The sequence below is a fragment of the Copadichromis virginalis genome, linkage group LG12 (assembly GCF_057382275.1).
Source record: "Copadichromis virginalis isolate Kocher_CV1m ecotype Utaka linkage group LG12, C_Virginalis_male_GT1.1, whole genome shotgun sequence".
In the NCBI taxonomy this organism is placed as follows: domain Eukaryota; kingdom Metazoa; phylum Chordata; class Actinopteri; order Cichliformes; family Cichlidae; genus Copadichromis; species Copadichromis virginalis.
In genome coordinates, this window is record NC_140629.1 from 2,742,133 (window position 1) to 2,763,262 (window position 21,130).

Here is a 21,130-nt window from a genome sequence, read left to right on the forward strand (position 1 = left end):
ATGAAACTGATCAATGATCAGCTGATCAGCTTTTCTCTCTTGTTTGTTTATCGCCCACTTTGCGCCAGAAAGAGGAAACCAGCGGATGTCGCGCTAAACAACAGCAGCACGTTTAAGCTTGATCAGCTGTTGTTAGAATGTATTTAATATTAATTTCTATTATCAGCTGATGTTTGCTGGAGCCACAGCTGTAAAGCTGCTGGTCATGATGTCAGTTTGGATATGTGGTGAGAGGGAAACATGAAACCAGGAGATGTCCTTACTGAATCATCAGAGCTGAACAGGTGATGGAGAAACAGGTTTACCTTTTAGGTGACATGAATGAGTTGAAGTTATGAACTGTTTCTGAGAGACAAATAACACCAGGATCCTTTTTTATGTAGCTGACAGCTGGTAACTGTGCAGGGGCGGGTCTAGCAAAGTGTTGCCAGGGGGGCAGGTAGGGCATTAACAGGGAGAGGGGGGCACAAAGAAATACTTTTCTTTCTTATTCTCATTTAAAATATCTAGCTTTTATTAAATAATTATCTAAATCTTACAACCAAAGTTTTTATCTGACGTAAAATGTATAGAAATCATACATATACCAACAAGACTGTACATCACTGTCACCACAGCGTTTGTTTTCATTCAAAGGCTTTATGGCTTTAATACCTGGTGGGTCGGTCTGTAGTCAAAATGCCCGATTTTCTGTCCCAGTCCAGCCCTGCAGGTTATACTGGCAGTGTCACCATGCCAGCTGAATGTATTTCATCATCAGCCAGTGCTGTTCTTTATCAATATTACCAAAGTTTACCATAAGGCAGCATAGAAAGTATTTACTTGCTTTCAGGTTTCATTCAAATGTTAGTCTTTTCAGTTGTTTCCCCACTTTTTTCCTGTTTCAAAATCAAACACCAGTTTGTGAGAAGATTATCTTCTTTTTTTAACAGGCAGAGAAAGTTTTGCATTGGCATTGGCTAATTTGTCAATTGTTTGTTACAAATGTTCGTATTTTAATATTCAAAAATGTTTTTGCCCAAAACATATGTGCACTACATGTCAGTAAAAATGCTATGCAAATATTGCTGTCCTTGAATGCTGAGTAAACACTGACAAAGCACTGATTGTATCTCTTGTACTTTATCAACGCAGTATCTAAAAACTTTGCACCGTAGTGGTTAAAATCTCATTCTAATAAGAGTTAAAAGTGCATTTGGTTATTAGGTTTATAGGATTATTGAATTATGGTTAATGGTTGGTAGAATTTTTTTTTTTAAAACATTATCTGCCAATTAAATCTGCCACCCTTCTCCAAATCTGTGCCCCTACCTGGCCCCCCCAACAAAAATTTTCTAGACACGCCACTGACGGCATCATGGGAAAGCAGCAAGTCAGATCATGGCAGATCTTCCTACTGAAAGGCTCACGCTCGATGAGCCACCATTCACAAGTGTCGGTGTGGACTACTTTGGTCCCTTCGAAATCAAAAGGGGTAGGTCCATGATCAAACGGTATGGCGTAGTTTTTACCTGCTTGACAGTGAGGGCTGTGCATATTGAGCTGGCAAATTCGTTGGACACGGACTCTTGTATTCATGCATTGCGGAGGTTCGTTGCTAGGAGGGGACAGGTTCAGTTGATGCGTTCTGACAATGGAACAAACTTTGTAAGTGCAGAGAGGGAGCTGCGGGAAGCAGTGCGTGCTTTGGATAATGCAAAGATTCAAGAAGCCTTGTTGGTTAAAGGCATCACATGGATATTCAACCCCCCCAGCTGCCTCGCATTTTGGAGGAGTTTGGGAGCGGCAGATACGGTCCATACGCAAAGTGCTCAGCTCCGTTGTGGAGCAGGAGATCCTTGATGAGGAGGGTCTGCACACACTGCTGTGTGAGGTAGAGGCGATTATCAATAGCCGCCCTATCTCAAGAGTCTCTACCGATCCGAACGACCTGGAGGCCTTGACGCCAAACCATTTGCTTTTGATGAAAGCCAAAACTCCGCTACCTCCTGGAGTATTCAGCAGGAGCGACTTGTACTCGAGGCGTAGATGGCGTCAAGTCCAGTACTTGGCGGATTTGTTTTGGACACGGTGGATCAAGGAGTATCTGCCAGACTTGCAAAGGCGACAAAAGTGGGCCCAGCCACAAAGAAATATCAGTCAAGGTGATATTGTCCTCATCGTGGATGATTCCGGTCCAAGAAATTCATGGCTAATGGGTCGAGTGATTCAGACGTTTGAGGATGCCAAAGGTAGGGTTCGTCAAGCCAAGGTGAAAACCAGCAAAAACATTCTCCTACGACCTGTGGCGAAGCTTTGTGTGCTGCTAGAGTGTGATATGTAGCGCCCCTTCTACATATTACTGAAGAGACAGCGGTAAAGGCTGGTCTCCTACGGTGAATCATGTGCTTGAACCTCTGACTCCATTCCCTAATCTCCCCAACATACACACATACACGCATCCGCGAAGACATGTTCCAGCTTAAGAAGAGTTCCTGCTGTGTTGAAATCTCCCAATTCTTTGAATCTTTGGGCTGAAGGAGGGACAATACTCGGTGTATCAATGCTCAATCAACAATCATTTATTTCCATACAATTCAACAGTCAGAGCATTACAACGTCCGGACGGGAGAGATGCTACCAGAGGGTCAGGCACATGTCTCAAAATGGTGACGGGTTGCTCAGCTTTTTATAGTCTCTAGTGGCCCCCAGCTAGTCGTAAAAGCCAAAACATCACATTCTTTCTCTGTTACAGCGCCTAAGTTATGACCTCGGCAGTTGTTTCTCTGCTTTCTGTAAGGTGGGGGTATGGAATGTGGTCTGTCTATCTCCCCTGTCTTAGACACAGAGTCTCCTGCTTACAATCTTCTCTTCATGATTCAACAATTAAGCATGTCAAGAAAACATTGTAACACATTCCCAGCAGATCAAGGGGTTCTCTGTTAACTCAAAAGTATAACGAGAACTAAACTACATACAGCTCACACACTCTATATTAAAGAGTATAATGTGATCTACAGCAGTATTCTAATTCAACTATTTTGATTACATATATAAGGTAACATATAATAACAGAATAATCTAACAATTCCCCCTTTTGATCTCTGAAAGAGATCACTTATAACATACACTCCAGGGTCACAAGGTCCAGGTCTTCTTGATCCTGAGGCCCTCTGTCCCCTTTAACGGGTGGACCATATGTGGGATGACCTCTGTGTTCACGCAGTTCAGATGCAAGCAAAGTTAGATTTACAACCATAACAGCAGTTACAGATGACACTCCCATCATTCCCAATTTTCCCACAGCTTTATTTTGGTGCTCCAGTTTTCCACCCCCTTTTTAATGCCCCCTTATACCTTTCAAATGTACTTAGACTAGAACCTCTGTCTAAGGAGCTTTTAACCTTTATTTTTTATGGCTGCAGCTACCAGTGTCTTCCAGTTGGGTGATTCTCAGCTTCTTTCTTCGACCTCCGGGGTTAGACCACCCTTTAGTCATTGCACAGTTCTGGGGATTATTCGGCCCTGAGTTCAAACAAAGATCTGTGTGTTTTGGGTTCACTGGCGTGTCCCCCTTTTTGCCAAGAGCCTCTTGAACCTCGTTGGTCTGGTGTTCCTGGTTTTCGCCAACCCCTTCATGGTTATTGCTGTGTTTGTGGGATCCATGTTCTCCAGGAGCCCAAACGCCATGACACTTGACCCCAGTTGCTGTCTCGGCAGTCCCTACATCTGTCCCTGCTGTGAAGGGTCCTCATATCTCCGGGTCCCCGTCTGGTGTCTGTTCCTTTCTCTGCAAGAAAACCAAAACACCTCTCTCCCTAGCCTTGATAATCTAATATTGTTATCCATTGTTCTTCTAATGATTCAAATTTGGTTCAAAATATTATGTTCAGAACCTATTCTAATCATAATCTATGTGTGTGTAAAAGAAATCAAAAATTAATGAATCCTCTCTAAGTCTAACCCATTATATGCTTAAGTTTTACCATACCTAAATTATTAAACACAAAAATAAAGTCATCAGATGTTCATAAAACCATTGTTTGATATTTGGACTCAACCCCCCTTTTTGACACACTCCCATGTGTCAATTCATTGGAGCTAGACAATTAAAAGAGAAGGTTAGTGACATCATATCTCAGAAAGTATCAGAAATTCTTCTCTCGAGTACCGTTGCTCCAGCCTTGTCATCTCAGAGGATCTTCAATCCCGAAAATTTCCCTTCTCCTCATGTAATAAAGTCTGTCATCCTTGCATGCCCAGGTAACTGGTCTATCCAGAGCCATATGATCTCAAATATACATACAACAAGCCAAACCACACCCTGGTCACACCAACCCTTTTCCGCCCCGAAGATGTCCAATGCCATCCTAGTATGGACTGTCAAAAGTGGCTTTAACGCTGACTATCCTGACAATCCATTTTATAACGTTTCCTGGTCAGATTTGCCAATCTCTGCACCAGGGTTTTAAACTTTTCGCCATTTCCATTAGTTGTTATTTTTATTTAGTTTCGACTCCAGATTTTCAATTTTTACCAGTTGTAATTAGTTTTTACCAATTCTTTGCTAGTTTAGTTTAGTTTTTATTTTCTGAAAATCCTTAGTTTCAATTTAGTTTTATTTGTGTTTTGCAAAAATTAAGTGTAACAAAATCCCAGTTCCATCATATCAGTCATGCTCTTCTGGTTGTCCTTGGGTGTTGAGACTAATAACTATTAATTCTTGCCGCACCGAGTGGTCCTAATTTTGGTTGAAGTGAATTGATAACCTTTTGAAGGCGATTGTTTCACACCTTTATTTAGATGTCCCAGTCCTGTTGTCTCGGGATACATCACGCTGCCTTATCTGGGGTTAGCTGTTTTCTGGGGATGCGGGTTGAGTGGGTGAGCTCTTCAAGGAGGGGGAGTGTGCTCCCCCTGATGAGGTCTTCTAGGTAAGCTAGGTTAACCTTCTTGTGTGAGCTTTTCAAGTGCACTTTAAGGTTAGTGGGACTTTTAGTTTTATAAATGTCCCTCATGACCCCCTGATGACCCAGTATTTCATTTTTTGCACACTGTAGTACACATTTTAGTTTTTGCTTGTAGCTCGCATACTCTACTTGCCACTCCTCTAAGTCCTGATGTTTCTTAGAGAGGGCAACAGTACCTTTAAAATTATATCACATGTGTGGGGGTGTGGCCTTGCCAATTGTTTTGCCCACCTTTTCAAAATGGCTGGCGTGCCCACAAGCACATTTCATGGAAAAAGAAAGGTAAGCTTGATATTTACATTTAAAATGTTTTGTTAAACTCAGATTTTTATTTTATTCTTTTTGCAAGTACCCCTCCTCGGTGGCGAGAAACTGTTGGTGTGGTCAAGTGGGTGCTCTAGAAACAAACGCTCAGGACAGAACAGTTATCAGTCATGTACTTCCTACAAATTTTGCATATGTTTTATTCCATATTGATCCTCTGAGTGTAATGGTACATTTTAATTTGAATTTATCCAAACTAAACACAATATTTTCTTTATTTACTTTGCTCTTGTTCTTTTGCAGTACCACATCCTATCAAATGTCCCTGTCAATTATATTCTACATCTAATAACTTACTATTTCAAATGAGAACCTAAATCACGTGGACCAATGTTTGTTAGTGCATATCTCTATTCTGAATGTGGCAAGCCATTCATAGGTATTGTTAAGGTTTTGGCGATTTTCCTCTATAAAATTTAATTGACCTTTTACAGTGGCCTGCTGTGGTTAATAGTAACATATTCCAGTCATGAGTGATATCAATAGTTATCTCCACTGTAGCATTTGGCATTCCCAATAATATAACATGATACCTTAATCAAAACACAGCTAATATAGCACAGTTTTCTTAATGCAAACATCAGTAACTCAAAATCAGCAACCACAGTGTTAAGTCTGCAGTTCATACTTATGTGAAGCTAGAGTCTCCTCCTCCAGTCTCTCTTATCCTCCTGCTCCTGAAAAAACAAAACAAAACAAAGCGAAGCATCCACCCTTCTCTTGTCGGCTGGGTGAATTGTTTATGAATTGTTTATTGGCATTTACTAATCCTAAAGTTGGTGCAGTCATTGTCTCAGTATCAAGTCAGTCAAAACTTTTAGTCGTCAGTCCATCACAGTCCATTCACATGCATACCTCCATACACATTCATACCAGATGTTGCTGATAATGGAGTCTCACGCGCAACATATTCGAGCATCCATCACCAGCAAGATGACGTCATCATTTTAAAGGAAAACAATTCCTTGTTGTTTTTTGGGCCGGATTGACTCGGTGCAATCCTTTTAGACTCAGAACTTCTCAGTGTTCCCTATAAGTGAATTTCTCCCAAGCCAATTACAATCATGGAGAAGCACACTTTGCAACTGTTTACAGTAATAATATTTTATAGCGCTTTAAATTTCAATCTTTCAGGCCTGGTTTAAAGAGCTGATTGTTAAATCATGAACTCACAAAATATCAACATATCACCATATCACCATATCACCACCGGTGGATCACACCTCTCAGATTTTCTTATCTCAGTGCACTGTAACAAAAACGAAAACAGACATAACCAACAAAATACTACTAAAATAACACAAACTAGGGCCCGTTGCAGACATGTCCAAGCATAAAACTATCCCTCTCTCGCTTACGAGAAAGAACACAAGCCAAAGCTCACTGATAACATCAAACTAGCGCTAAACAAAACCAAACAATCAACCAGAAATTCACAGGAACATTTTGCTTCCTGCCGGGACAATATTGTGTGGGAATGAGAACCTCAGGTGCCGTAACACCTTTTGTTCCTCCTTGAATTAAAACTCAATCACAGAAAATGCCGTACTCCGACCTAAAACTTACACTATTAATTCATCATTTTCACTCTGTGCCACTGTTCCTCATCAGGGCTGTGTGAAGCACAGCAAAGAATTCAGTCAAGGCCTTGAGCCATAAACAGACATCACGCACAGACATTGTTTTCATAACCAAACTTTTTTAGACCTTATTCCTAAAATCTACATAAATGCCCTCTGGGTGACATATAACACATTCTAAGTAATCAATGGCTCCTCATAAAAATTATGCATTGGGATGTTTGTGTGCAGCATTTTGCATATCAGCATAAGCAAAGCATTCTTCATTGCATCAGCGTGTGTGTGTGTGTGTATGTGGATCACTTCTCAGTGAATCAGCATTCCAATGTGTGTGTGTGTGTATATGTGTGTGTGTGTCATTTCTCACTCACTCAACGAGTGCACGTGTTCATGTGTGTATTTCACTTCATTCTGAATCTGTGTGTTTGGAGACGTGTGTGTGTGTGTGTGTGTGTGTATGTGTGTGTGTGTGTTTGTTCATCACTTTCCTGTTCTGGTGTTCTGGGTAAACCACTGCCTGAAGCGTGCCCTGGGGTCCTGCCCCCCTCCTTTTCAGTTTGTTTGCGACCATTGCTGCTGCTGCTGCCCAAAGTTCTGTCCGTCCTGGTTCTGACCCCAATTGGGGCAGTCCTTTCTCCAGTGTCGATGTTCACCGCAGGTGAAACCTGCATCTTCTTCTGTGTTTTTTGTCCATTCTGAGGTGCCTTCTGACCTCAGTTACTCCTCCTGTCTCGGTCACGCCCTTTTTGCCGCCCGATCATCCGTGTTGGTCCATCACTGTCCTGCACAGTGTGAATGCAAAGTTATCAAGGTCAGCATTCTTTCGCTCGGCCTTACTTTTCATTCGGGCTTGGCGGGCGTCTCGTCACAGCTCTGTCAGCTGACGCAGTCTGGGAATTTTCCCCCGTGTAGTGAAACGGGCCTTAGGTTTAGTGCTCTCCGTCTCGGCTGCATGAGATCACATTCCTGCAGGTCTGTTGACATTCTCAGGTCGTTGTTGTGGGTCCAGCTGTTGCAGCATTTGGTCAGTGTCACGTATGGGGGAGAGCAGGAGTCCAGTCAGCCTCGGCTTTCAGGGCCGGCAAAGCAGCCTGTAATTAAATATATATAGAAAAAACAAAAACAAAACAAAAAAAACAAAAACAAAAACAAACGAACAGGAAAATGATGTTGTGTTGGCTGTGTTATTCAGAGGGGAGACAACGGGGCCAGGCCCTGTGTCAGCCTTCTCTCCCCCTTTTTTTGTTTTTTCTCTCCCGATATAATCAACTCCTAACCCACCAAGTTGACAGGACAACATGCACCTGTTAAAATTCTTAAGATCATGTTTAAAAGCCCAAAAGGAAATTTTCTTTCATTCAGTAATCACTTGTCTCAATCAATCAGCAGAAAACATGTCACAATTTGAATCTTTTAACCCCTAAATTTGTCATGTCTTCACTGGTTGGTCAGACCAGTGTCTTTTTTTTTTTAAGTTAAATTGTTGTCCTGCAACCCAGAGAGTTTATTTGTCAGTAATGTATTTATCCTTTAACACCAGATGTATGTTAAGTTTCGCTGCTGTAGCCTTGCTGGAAAATCTTCACGTGTTCATGAGTGTAAGCTGTTTCTTCATTGCGTGTATGTGCATTTGTATAAAAGCAGGTTAATTTTATCTTTTCTCAAACTAGGCGTTACCTTAAAAGGAGCCTTTCTCTCAGATTTCTCTGCTTGTGTGTTTTTGTTTCACCTTTTTGTTGTGATGCTCCGGACGCCTTCCCAACCTCCACAAGTCCGTTGGCCCCAATTTTATGTGTTAAAACTTCTCTTAATTTCTCCTCTAATTCTCTCCTCGCTGCTGTCTTTTTCACAGCTGCTGATTCGTGCTGGGTGTGGTTCCCATTACCTATAATTTTGCTTCGGCCGCTGTGCTTGTGGGGGCAGTTGGTCCAGGTCCGCAGCTTCCTGTATTAACACACTAAGAGATTTATTTTAATTTCATTTTCATCACTTTTAAACCGATAAGCAGGCAACCCGCCTACCTTGACAGCGTAAACTGTACGCCAGTCTCCCAACACATTCCTCTCTCTACTCCTCCATAATTCTCCACTGCACACCTCTTACTATCTCTCCTTTTTATTTTTATTACACCACAGAGTAATACACCCAATTATGCCCGTCTATCTCTATGTGGCTCCAAATTCCCTCTTTATTTTAATTTCACACTCGTCAGGGGACAGGCACACAACAATTTCAACCACTGAAACGAGGAATTCAACCTTTTCATATTTCTTTACTAATCTAGACTCAACCTTTGTTCGCAAAATGTGTCTTGTTCTAGTCCGGAATAAATGTGAACCCGCAATTACGCTGCGGTCCCAGTGTTATTCCGTAGCTATGCGGGGGCCCTCACCTCCCCAAGTCACCACCTCGGCACCCGGACGCCGCCGGTCCTGGCCGCGCGTCCACGAACAGGAGGGTCGCCACTCCTAGGGCAAAATTATTTCCACAGGTACACTAGGCATCAACCTTTGATCCTAAAATGTGTCTTTGCTCTAATGTCCTCCTAATCAAACACATCAACCGTCACTGTCACTGTGTTCAGACTTCACACACACACAAAAAGCACACTCAGAGCGCGCCTCACCCACGGCCAGAGCGCGCCTTACACACACAGCGCGTTACACCATCAGTGTGACACACAGAGAGCGCCTCTCATCAGCAGAAATTTGCACAGAAACCTCTGAGCTCAACTATTAGATCTTCTTAAAGCACACTGCACCATAGACCAAAATACCCCTTTCTCTGCGCTTATGACCGCCACAACGGGGCAAAGTCGCATCATAAAAGTGATGCTTGCATCCCCGAAGTTATACCTGACATCATAAACCAGGTGTTACTCTATGTACTTAAAATTTTACTTTGTATTATGACCGCAGCCCTTAAAACTCGACTGACGCCACAAACCACCGTCAAACCTCTATCCAATGTACTAAAACTAGCACCAACCACTACTGCACTTCATGGCCGCACCACCGGAACACGGCCGTATCATAAACCAAATCTACGGACGTGTTTCGCTCTCGCGTTGCCAGCGTTCAACTGCACCGTGAAGCCAGCATCTGCTTTTCCTTAAATCAACTTCTATTTCATAGCCGGCAAAAGCCAGGACGTCACTGACACCATAAACAAAATAAACAAACCTCGACTTCAATGTACTGGACTAATGGCCGCGTCTTCAGAAGAAATTCTAACGTATTATTGCTACAGAAGCCAGTATTAGACAAAATTAAATGTGGAAGGTAAAGTGGCTGCAACTAGTCCATCGTAGTATGTTATTAGTATCTCGGTAGAAGCAGTTTATTTAACACACTGGAATTCAGCCTCAACTTATGTTGTTAGTATCTTGCGCCAAAAACCAGACACCGACAAATTTACTGTGAAAATACATGTGACTCAGCGAACAGATTAATTTGGAAAGCCCAATATGCACATTTGGTATTTATAATACAACAGGCTGTGCTTATGTAACCCAGTTCCTAAAATCATCTCAAACAAAAAGAGAAGAAAAATTAAAACATTTAATGTTCATTGTTCTGTTCTTACTGTCCCTGTTAATGAAAGTGAAATGAGATCAAAATATTTATTTAAACATAGAAGGGATGCAGATTATATATGATATGCTCTGGTCAAACAAGGGTTAAGTTTTCTCAGAGGGTTGATGAGCTCTGATGAGAGCCAATTGTTTTACCCCACTCCTCACATGTCAGCCAATCGGTGAAGCTCTAGGCAGCTCTTGTCCCTCCTTAGTACCAGCTCCCAAGTTTTCAGTCTCTTGCTTCTACAGCCGAACAGAGCAGACGGACTAAAACTTTTGTTATCGGTAAGCTGGAGAAATTAACCTCTAACGAGTTAAAAGAAATACCATCTAAACTGGTATTTTTCACAAATTATGTATTTGCACTTGTTGTTGTCAAGGGCAGAGCGAAACCGGAGGGTTTACTGAGCTGTGGCTCCATGTAAATGCTGAGCATCCACTCGACGGCGGTAAGCTAAATGTGGCTAATCAGACATGTGATGTGCGGAGTGTGGGTACAGTTGTTCGATGTCTCTGAAACGCTGTTGTTATGCTAGTTAGATCGTTAACTAAGTCATTAACATGTGAAAAGCTGTAAATGGTTAAAGCAGCTAAAAATAACTTTATGAGAGATAATTGTAATCAGACTTTATCCTGCTTCCTGTTTAAATTTTGATGTCAATCAGTTGTTTTACAATACTCAGTATTGAACACTTGGAGGTAATTTTTAGTGTATTTCCACTTGTACTGGTAGGCCTATGGTACAAGCGGGATTAAGCACGTCTATTTTAATACTCCTATTTGTGGACTGAGTCCTTGTGTTTACGTGTTATTGAAATTGATTATTTGCACTTTGTTCAATTTCTGATAAGCATTTGCATATTATTCCATTTCTTAAAAGGGGTAATATACTTATTTATTTGTGATTAGATATATATGTACAGTGAGTTATTTTGATGGATGTAATTAATGTTTACAATGAAAGTGAATTATATGGTGACTATAATTCCTGCATGTTTGCAACCTTGTAGATAATCTTTAATGTTACTGCAGGTTACAAATAATTGAACCTTGATACTGTGAAATTTTGGATATTGATACTTTGACCTTTGAAACTTGATATTTTAATGTTGTACAACATGACTGAACTGATGATGATTGAATTGATGATAGCTGATCTGAATAGTAGTTACTGCACTGTGACACTACTTTAGTTTAATTTGTGAGAGTTATCCTTAAAGGGCACGTGACATATATTTGGCCATTGTTTATAGGTCAGGTTTTTATATGGGACGAATCCAAAGACCAGGTCAGCGATTCCAGAACCCAGAGTGTTCCAGTGTTCACTGGATGGCGAGCCAACCCAAGATCCTAGGAGGCGATATACATATACACGCACACTCATTTGCACATTGATGGACTACAGTCCTCTACTGTACAAGTAGTACGGTAGGACAGACAATCACACGCACACTCCTTGTCAGATGAATTCTATGGGCCCCACCGGTACCATTTGGACTTAAAAAAGACTAATTCTTTTACTTGTGCACAATTTTATTTAATTCTATTTTTTTTTGCTACTTTGGGGGAAATTTTTATACTTGACATTCTGTTAAAACCTGTTGTAATACTGTGTTGTTTACAAATTTCTTTTACAAGGCTTAACATCACTAAAGTACTTTTAAAGCCACATAACTGTGTTTGTCTGGTTTCTCTGCCATTTGTGTACCAGAGCTCTAAGAGTCGTTCTCAGTCTTCTGACACTAGCCCAAATTGCTTATTACTTTGGTAATTATCCATCGGTACTTTATGTAACTCCACGTAAGTGCTACAAAAGTGGCGAGCCAGCCAGGAGCTCTTTGGTGCATGAATATCAGCAGTGAAACCTCCTTAAAGTGTGTATTGTCATTGAAACATCTTTTGCTATTGCCACAAGATGGATTTTGTATTGAGCTCAGGTATCAAAGTCCCCAATGCAGTAATTGTTAGTGGTACACTCAATTCATCGGATGATGAAGGGGTTCTTGACTTTTTGAAGCAGTATGGTACCTTTAGAGCCGTCCCAGTTGTAGATCCAAACTCAGAATTTTTCAAAAACCTGATCGTCGAGTACCGAAGTGGTAACGCCATTGATGCCTTAACTGATCTTTTGCCATACACATATGAAGTTGAAGGGAAGCCCGGTGTAAAATACCATGTAAGAGCTCTCTCCAGCGTTTACACTGCCAAGGTGGGTGGCAGTGCTACTAAGTCCTACTTAGATGAAATAAAGCAGGTGGCAAAACTGAGTGGCAAAAGTTTTGAAGAGGTACTGAAGTCGATGATGACAGAGATCAGTGAAATCATTGGGAGTTCAGAGACCGATGATGAATGTATGCTCTCCTCCATGCAAGTTGATGATCCAGACAGGGAGAACCAGCTTCACCCCTCTCTTAAAACTTCTGAGATTGCACGCCAGCAGTTTTCTGAAGATCCACCCCAGGTAGGATTGATTCAAGGTGGTGCGGAGCCACACCTACCTGTTGATTTCAAAAAGAGCCCATTTAGTGCGGCAAACAGTTTCAACCCACCTGAAATTCAGAAAGTCATTGTGGAACACATCGTGAAGAAAGATGACTTGATTGCACATTCATATTCTCCAATGAGACTCCGGTCATTCTCTGGCAGGATCCCCAGACCCAGCGGTGAGACAGATTATGACACATGGCGTTCACATGTCGAACTTCTCAGGAAAGACCCTGCCATGTCTGAACTTCAAAAATCTAGAAAGATCTTTGAGAGCTTGTTGTCCCCTGCAGCTGACATTGTCAACAGACTGAGCCCAGAAGCTACACCTGAGACTTACCTTCAGTTGTTGGATGCAGCTTTTGGAACAGTGGAAGATGGAGAGGAGCTTTTCGCCCAATTCATGAACACTCTTCAGGATCCTGGTGAAAAGGCCTCTGCGTACCTCTGCCGTCTTCAGGGCGCATTGAACCTTACTCTGAAGAGGGGAGGAGTCTCTGCTGGGGATGCCGATAAACACATTCTCAAGCAGTTTTGTCGTGGATGTTGGGACCACACCTTGCTCTCAGATCTTAATCTTGAAAACAAGAAAAGCCAACCCCCAACATTCTCAGAACTTCTATTAATGCTCCGGACAGAAGAAGATAGACTGGCAGCTAAAGCTACACGGATGAAGAAACACCTTGGCTCAACCCGGCAGCGGGTTGTGGCGCACTGTCAAAAGACTTGCACCTGTAGTGAGCTACAGGCAGTGACTCAATCTGATTCTGACCCGTTGACAGATCTGAGGAAGCAAGTTGCATCCCTACAGAGTCAGCTTACTAATTTGATGGCAAAGAAACAGAAGAAAAGCTCGAAGCCTAAGGACAAGGCCGAGTGTGATTTACGTGAGATGGCTATGGCAACACCTAGCATCAAGGTCACAAGTGCGAAGCCTGCCAACTTGCGGCAGAGCACCCAGCCAAAACCATGGTACTGCTTCAAGTGTGGTCAGGATGGCCACATCTCAGCAAGTTGCAGTAATGACCCAGACCCCACTCTTGTCGCTGATAAGAGGAAGCAATTGAGAGAGAAGCGTCGCATTTGGGAGATGCAAAACACTCCATCTGCTGACCAGGATTTTTAGACGCAGTCTCAGTTGTGGGGCAAACTGGGACTGAAGCAGGTCAACATCGTCCCGCTAAATCTGGAAGTCAAGCTAAACCAAGAGCACAGGCCACTTTGAGGCAATCCCATGTTGGAGAACAACCTTTCAGACTACCTAAGAGGCTCATAGGCACAAAGAGTACAGGTCAAGTCACGATCAAAGGTAAGGTGTGCAGTTGTCTCCTTGACACAGGTTCTCAAGTGACCACTGTCACCAAGTCCTACTATGACCAGTATTTGTCTGAGCAACAGATAGAGCCACTACATGACCTTCTGGAGGTTGAAGGGGCCAATGGGCAGCTTGTACCTTACCTGGGTTATGTTGAGATTGGAATCACCTTTCCTAAAGACTTTCTTGGTGCTGAACTAGAAGTCAAAACGCTAGCTCTAGTAGTCCCAGACACCGGGACATTAACGAAGTCTTGTGTATTGATAGGAACAAACACTCTTGATGTAGTGTATGAAATGTACAGAGAGGCAAACCCAGAGGGCTACCATCCCATTCCTCATGGGTACAGAACCGTACTCAAAGTACTGGAGTTGCGGCAAAAGCAAGGTTCAGATGAAAACGTTGGATTAGTGAGGATGCGTGGCAAGGATGAAGTGAACGTCCCAGCTGGGAAAACAGTCGTTCTTGAGGGGACAGTATCAATCAAGGAATTTTACACTGAGAGATCTGCCCTGTTGGAATATCCTTCAGTATCTTCCCTGCCTGGGGGGCTTTTGGTGCAAACCTGTCTCCTTGACTTGCCAAATAACCAGTTGTGCAAGCTACCTGTAGTAGTTTCCAATGAGTCAGAGCATGACATTACCATCCCAGCAAAGAGTGTGATTGCAGAACTCAGTGCAATACAGACTGTCCTATCTCACAAACAAATTGTGAGTGAGCCATCAGAGTGTGAACCATCCAGGACCTCTAGTGTGACATTTGACTTTGCCGACTCTCCCATCCCTTCTGACTGGAAAGACCGCATTACTCAAAAGCTGAGCAGTATGCCAGAGGTCTTCGCCCAGACTGATCTGGATTTTGGAAGGACGGACAAGGTCAAACACCACATTAAGCTATCAGATGAGACACCATTCAAACACAGAGCCCGACCGATTCACCCGCACGACATAGAGGCTGTTCGAAAGCATTTGCAAGAGCTTCTCGCAACTGGAGTAATCCGCGAGAGCGAGTCCCCATTCTCTTCGCCAATTGTTGTGGTCAGGAAGAAGAACGGTCAGGTACGTCTGTGTGTTGACTACCGTAAGTTAAACTTACAAACAGTGAAAGATGCATACGCCCTCCCAAGACTGGATGACACCTTCACCGCACTCTCAGGTTCCAAGTGGTTCAGTACACTCGATCTTAAATCCGGCTATTATCAGATCGAAGTTGCAGAGAGTGACAAGCCCAAGACTGCCTTTGTCTGTCCACTAGGTTTCTGGGAGTTCAACCGTATGCCACAGGGAGTGACAAACGCGCCAAGTACTTTTCAGAGGCTTATGGAGAGATGCATGGGAGACATAAATCTGAAGGAAGTTGTTGTTTTCCTGGATGATCTCATAGTTTTCTCGAAAACCCTTGAGGAGCATGAAGCCAGACTCATGAAAGTCCTGGAACGCTTAAAGGAGTATGGCTTAAAGCTGTCCCCCGAGAAGTGCAAGTTCTTCCAGTCCTCAGTTCGGTACTTGGGGCATGTTGTTTCTCAACACGGAGTAGAAACTGACCCAGAAAAGACAGCCACACTTAAAACTTGGCCAGTCCCTCAGAACCTTAAGGAGCTGAGATCCTTCCTTGGGTTCTGTGGATATTACAGACGGTTTGTTAAAGGCTACTCAAGTATTGTGAAACCGCTGAACGATCTAACGTCCGGTTATCCACCACTGAGGAAGCATTGCAAATCAAAAGGGAGGAGTAATCAGTATCATGATCCAAAGGAGCCGTTTTATGGACGGTGGACCCCTGCATGCCAGAAAGCATTTGAGACTATCATTGACAAGCTAACGTCGCCTCCAGTCCTGGCCTTTGCTGACCCAAAGCTGCCTTACATCCTTCATACGGATGCGAGCACTACGGGCCTTGGAGCAGCCTTATACCAGGAGCAGGAGGGACAGCTGCGGGTTATCGCCTATGCGAGTAGAGGTTTGTCAAGTAGTGAGTCCCGCTATCCAGCACATAAGCTCGAGTTTTTGGCTTTAAAGTGGGCTGTAACAGAGAAGCTGAGTGACTACCTCTATGGCAATCAGTTCACCGTTGTCACAGACTCAAACCCTCTGACCTACATCCTCACCTCAGCAAAACTCGATGCAACCAGTTACAGGTGGTTGGCGTCCCTCTCTACCTTCAATTTCAGACTCCAGTATCGTTCTGGAAAACAAAATGGAGATGCCGATGGACTCTCGCGTCGTCCTCATGGCAGGCTACCTGATGACCTTACATCTCAAAAAGAGAGAGACCGGATATGCCAGTTCGCAAAACAACATCTGTCAGATCCAGACAATATTGACTCAGTCGATCAGGACGTTGTTCATGCTATCTGTGAGAGACAGTTTGTTTATCATTCAACCACCTCTGAAGCTTTGGGTGATGATGCAGGTATAACCCTTGTCGAAAGTCTTGCCATTTCTGGAGATGCTATACCTGACAGCTTTGAGCAGGAAGAAACATTGGGAGGCTTACACATCATTCCCCACCTGTCACCGGCAGATCTCAGAGACAGCCAGAGATCTGATCGGTGCATCAGACATGTTATTACCCAGATGGAGAGTGGGGAGAAACCCCCTCCCACATTGAGGAAAGAACTTCCAGACGTAGTCCTGTTGCTGAGAGAGTTGAACAGGTTCGAGCTGTGCAATGACATTCTCTACAGAACACGAAGAGAAGGCGGTAATAAACATTACCAGTTGGTCTTACCTGAAGACCTGCGAGAGTCTGTGTTGACAAGCCTACATGACAATATGGGTCATATGGGAATAGAGCGCACACTCGATCTGGTCAGAGCCAGGTTCTATTGGCCAAGAATGTCCTCAGATGTGGAGAAAAAGATAAAGACCTGCCACAGGTGTGTGCGCAGGAAAACGTTACCTGAGAAGGCTGCACCTTTGGTGAATATCATGACGACAAGACCCCTCGAGCTAGTCTGCATGGATTTCCTATCCATTGAACCAGACAGCAGTGATGTGAAAGATGTTCTTGTCATCACAGATCATTTTACTAAATATGCAGTCGCTATCCCAACATCGAACCAAAAAGCTCGGACTGTCGCAAAGTGTCTGTGGGACCATTTCATAGTACACTATGGCATTCCTGAAAAATTACACAGCGATCAAGGGCCTGATTTTGAGTCTCAGTTGATCAAGGGGCTGTGTGAAGTAGCAGGCATACAGAAGATTCGGACTACGCCGTACCACCCCAGGGGCAACCCGGTGGAGCGTTTTAACCGAACACTCTTAAGTATGCTTGGAACTCTGGAGAACAAAGACAAGTCACATTGGAAGGATTTTGTAAAGCCTTTAGTTCATGCGTACAACTGTACCAAGAACGAGGTAACTGGATTCACACCGTATGAGCTGATGTTTGGGCGTCAGCCACGGTTGCCTGTCGATTTGGCTTTCGGTTTACCTGTGAGAGAACAACAAAACAAGTCACACTCCCAATATGTTAAGGACCTCAAATCCCATCTTGAGGAGAGCTATAGAATAGCTACACGGAGTGCTGCAAAGGTAGCCGAAAGGAACAAAACCAGATTTGACAAACATGTGACCACATCTACCTTGGAAATCGGGGACCGAGTGCTGGTCAGGAACATACGCATTCGAGGAAAACACAAACTCGCCGATAAATGGGAGCAGACCGTCTATGTGGTGGTGAAACGAGCTGGAGACCTCCCTGTCTACACCGTTAAACCAGAGGGCGGGGATGGCCCCATACGCACCCTACACAGAGACCTCTTACTCCCTTGTGGGTTCCTCTCTGCAGCCAAGGAAGTGAAACCTGAACAACCAGAACCCAAGAAAAGGCCCAGAACGCGACGGACCACTCAGAAAGACAATGAAAGAGCAGATCACCCCTCGGACGAGGATGATATTGTTTCAGTCCACTGGTTTGCAGATAGATCAGTGCCAAATGACTCGGCGTACATTGTCAAGCGAGATCTTCTGCTGACCCATAAATCAAGTCTTGGTCAAGATGATGTGACTGCAGATCAAGACAAGTTGGCTGGTAATGCTCCAGCTTGTGCAGACACCATCTCCGATGTTGTTCCAGCCAGTCATGCTGACCATAACCAACCTTATGACAATCAGATTGCGAGTTATGGAGAAGCCTTGTATGGGGAAGACTTAGCCGGAAATGACGAACCTGAAAAGGAAAGAGACTTACCCGGAAATGACGAACCTGAAAAGGAAAGAGACTCACCTTCTACGGATCGCCCTGACATGAGGGATGAACAAATCCTACTTCTTTCGGACATGTTAGGGAGTGATGAGGAAGGAGAGGACTTGATATTTGACAGGGAAACAGTAAACAAAGAGAGAGATGAACAAACAAGCAAAGAAATTCCTGTTCGAAGATCAGAAAGAAGTCGCCAGCCACCAAAAAGGCTAGACTATGCTGAATTGGGAAATCCCCTTGTCACTGTGGTCAAATCATTATTTCAGGGTTTAACCACAGCTTTCATTGACTCTTTAAATGCTAAAGCTGAATTATTGTTCTTAGATGATGCAGTTCACAGTAGACATGCAAAGGGACTTGCATGAATTCAAGAGGGGAGGGTGTAACCCAGTTCCTAAAATCATCTCAAACAAAAAGAGAAGAAAAATTAAAACATTTAATGTTCATTGTTCTGTTCTTACTGTCCCTGTTAATGAAAGTGAAATGAGATCAAAATATTTATTTAAACATAGAAGGGATGCAGATTATATATGATATGCTCTGGTCAAACAAGGGTTAAGTTTTCTCAGAGGGTTGATGAGCTCTGATGAGAGCCAATTGTTTTACCCCACTCCTCACATGTCAGCCAATCGGTGAAGCTCTAGGCAGCTCTTGTCCCTCCTTAGTACCAGCTCCCAAGTTTTCAGTCTCTTGCTTCTACAGCCGAACAGAGCAGACGGACTAAAACTTTTGTTATCGGTAAGCTGGAGAAATTAACCTCTAACGAGTTAAAAGAAATACCATCTAAACTGGTATTTTTCACAAATTATGTATTTGCACTTGTTGTTGTCAAGGGCAGAGCGAAACCGGAGGGTTTACTGAGCTGTGGCTCCATGTAAATGCTGAGCATCCACTCGACGGCGGTAAGCTAAATGTGGCTAATCAGACATGTGATGTGCGGAGTGTGGGTACAGTTGTTCGATGTCTCTGAAACGCTGTTGTTATGCTAGTTAGATCGTTAACTAAGTCATTAACATGTGAAAAGCTGTAAATGGTTAAAGCAGCTAAAAATAACTTTATGAGAGATAATTGTAATCAGACTTTATCCTGCTTCCTGTTTAAATTTTGATGTCAATCAGTTGTTTTACAATACTCAGTATTGAACACTTGGAGGTAATTTTTAGTGTATTTCCACTTGTACTGGTAGGCCTATGGTACAAGCGGGATTAAGCACGTCTATTTTAATACTCCTATTTGTGGACTGAGTCCTTGTGTTTACGTGTTATTGAAATTGATTATTTGCACTTTGTTCAATTTCTGATAAGCATTTGCATATTATTCCATTTCTTAAAAGGGGTAATATACTTATTTATTTGTGATTAGATATATATGTACAGTGAGTTATTTTGATGGATGTAATTAATGTTTACAATGAAAGTGAATTATATGGTGACTATAATTCCTGCATGTTTGCAACCTTGTAGATAATCTTTAATGTTACTGCAGGTTACAAATAATTGAACCTTGATACTGTGAAATTTTGGATATTGATACTTTGACCTTTGAAACTTGATATTTTAATGTTGTACAACATGACTGAACTGATGATGATTGAATTGATGATAGCTGATCTGAATAGTAGTTACTGCACTGTGACACTACTTTAGTTTAATTTGTGAGAGTTATCCTTAAAGGGCACGTGACATATATTTGGCCATTGTTTATAGGTCAGGTTTTTATATGGGACGAATCCAAAGACCAGGTCAGCGATTCCAGAACCCAGAGTGTTCCAGTGTTCACTGGATGGCGAGCCAACCCAAGATCCTAGGAGGCGATATACATATACACGCACACTCATTTGCACATTGATGGACTACAGTCCTCTACTGTACAAGTAGTACGGTAGGACAGACAATCACACACACACTCCTTGTCAGATGAATTCTATGGGCCCCACCGGTACCATTTGGACTTAAAAAAGACTAATTCTTTTACTTGTGCACAATTTTATTTAATTCTATTTTTTTTTGCTACTTTGGGGGAAATTTTTATACTTGACATTCTGTTAAAACCTGTTGTAATACTGTGTTGTTTACAAATTTCTTTTACAAGGCTTAACATCACTAAAGTACTTTTAAAGCCACATAACTGTGTTTGTCTGGTTTCTCTGCCATTTGTGTACCAGAGCTCTAAGAGTCGTTCTCAGTCTTCTGACACTAGCCCAAATTGCTTATTACTTTGGTAATTATCCATCGGTACTTTATGTAACTCCACGTAAGTGCTACACTTACCTTTCTGTTTTAGGCCGGCCTTCTGTTCACTTTGCCCCACGATCTCACCAAAGGCCAAATCTACACCTCCTCAGCACACCAAAGATCCGGGTCACACGGCACCAAGTTGTTGAAATCTCCCAATTCTTTGAATCTTTGGGCTGAAGGAGGGACAATACTTGGTGTATCAATGCTCAATCAACAATCATTTATTTCCATACAATTCAACAGTCAGAGCATTACAACGTCCGGACGGGAGAGATGCTACCAGAGGGTCAGGCACATGTCTCAAAATGGTGACGGGTTGCTCAGCTTTTTATAGTCTCTAGTGGCCCCCAGCTAGTCGTAAAAGCCAAAACATCACATTCTTTCTCTGTTACAGCGCCTAAGTTATGACCTCGGCAGTTGTTTCTCTGCTTTCTGTAAGGTGGGGGTATGGAATG

General features: G+C 42.8%; 2 long non-coding RNA genes across 2 annotated transcripts; one reads left to right on the forward strand and one right to left on the reverse strand.

The window, feature by feature from the left end:
- Positions 1 to 7,762: 7,762 nt before the first annotated feature.
- On the reverse strand, positions 7,763 to 20,855 carry LOC146696265 (uncharacterized). The gene is made up of 2 exons (XR_014923210.1): positions 20,709 to 20,855; positions 7,763 to 7,944 (listed from the first exon to the last, which is right to left on the reverse strand). It is a non-coding gene; the product is annotated as an uncharacterized LOC146696265 (long non-coding RNA).
- Positions 10,394 to 12,854, forward strand: LOC146696266 (uncharacterized). Its single transcript, XR_014923209.1, has 3 exons — positions 10,394 to 10,715; positions 10,811 to 10,879; positions 11,684 to 12,854. It is a non-coding gene; the product is annotated as an uncharacterized LOC146696266 (long non-coding RNA).
- Positions 20,856 to 21,130: the final 275 nt, after the last annotated feature.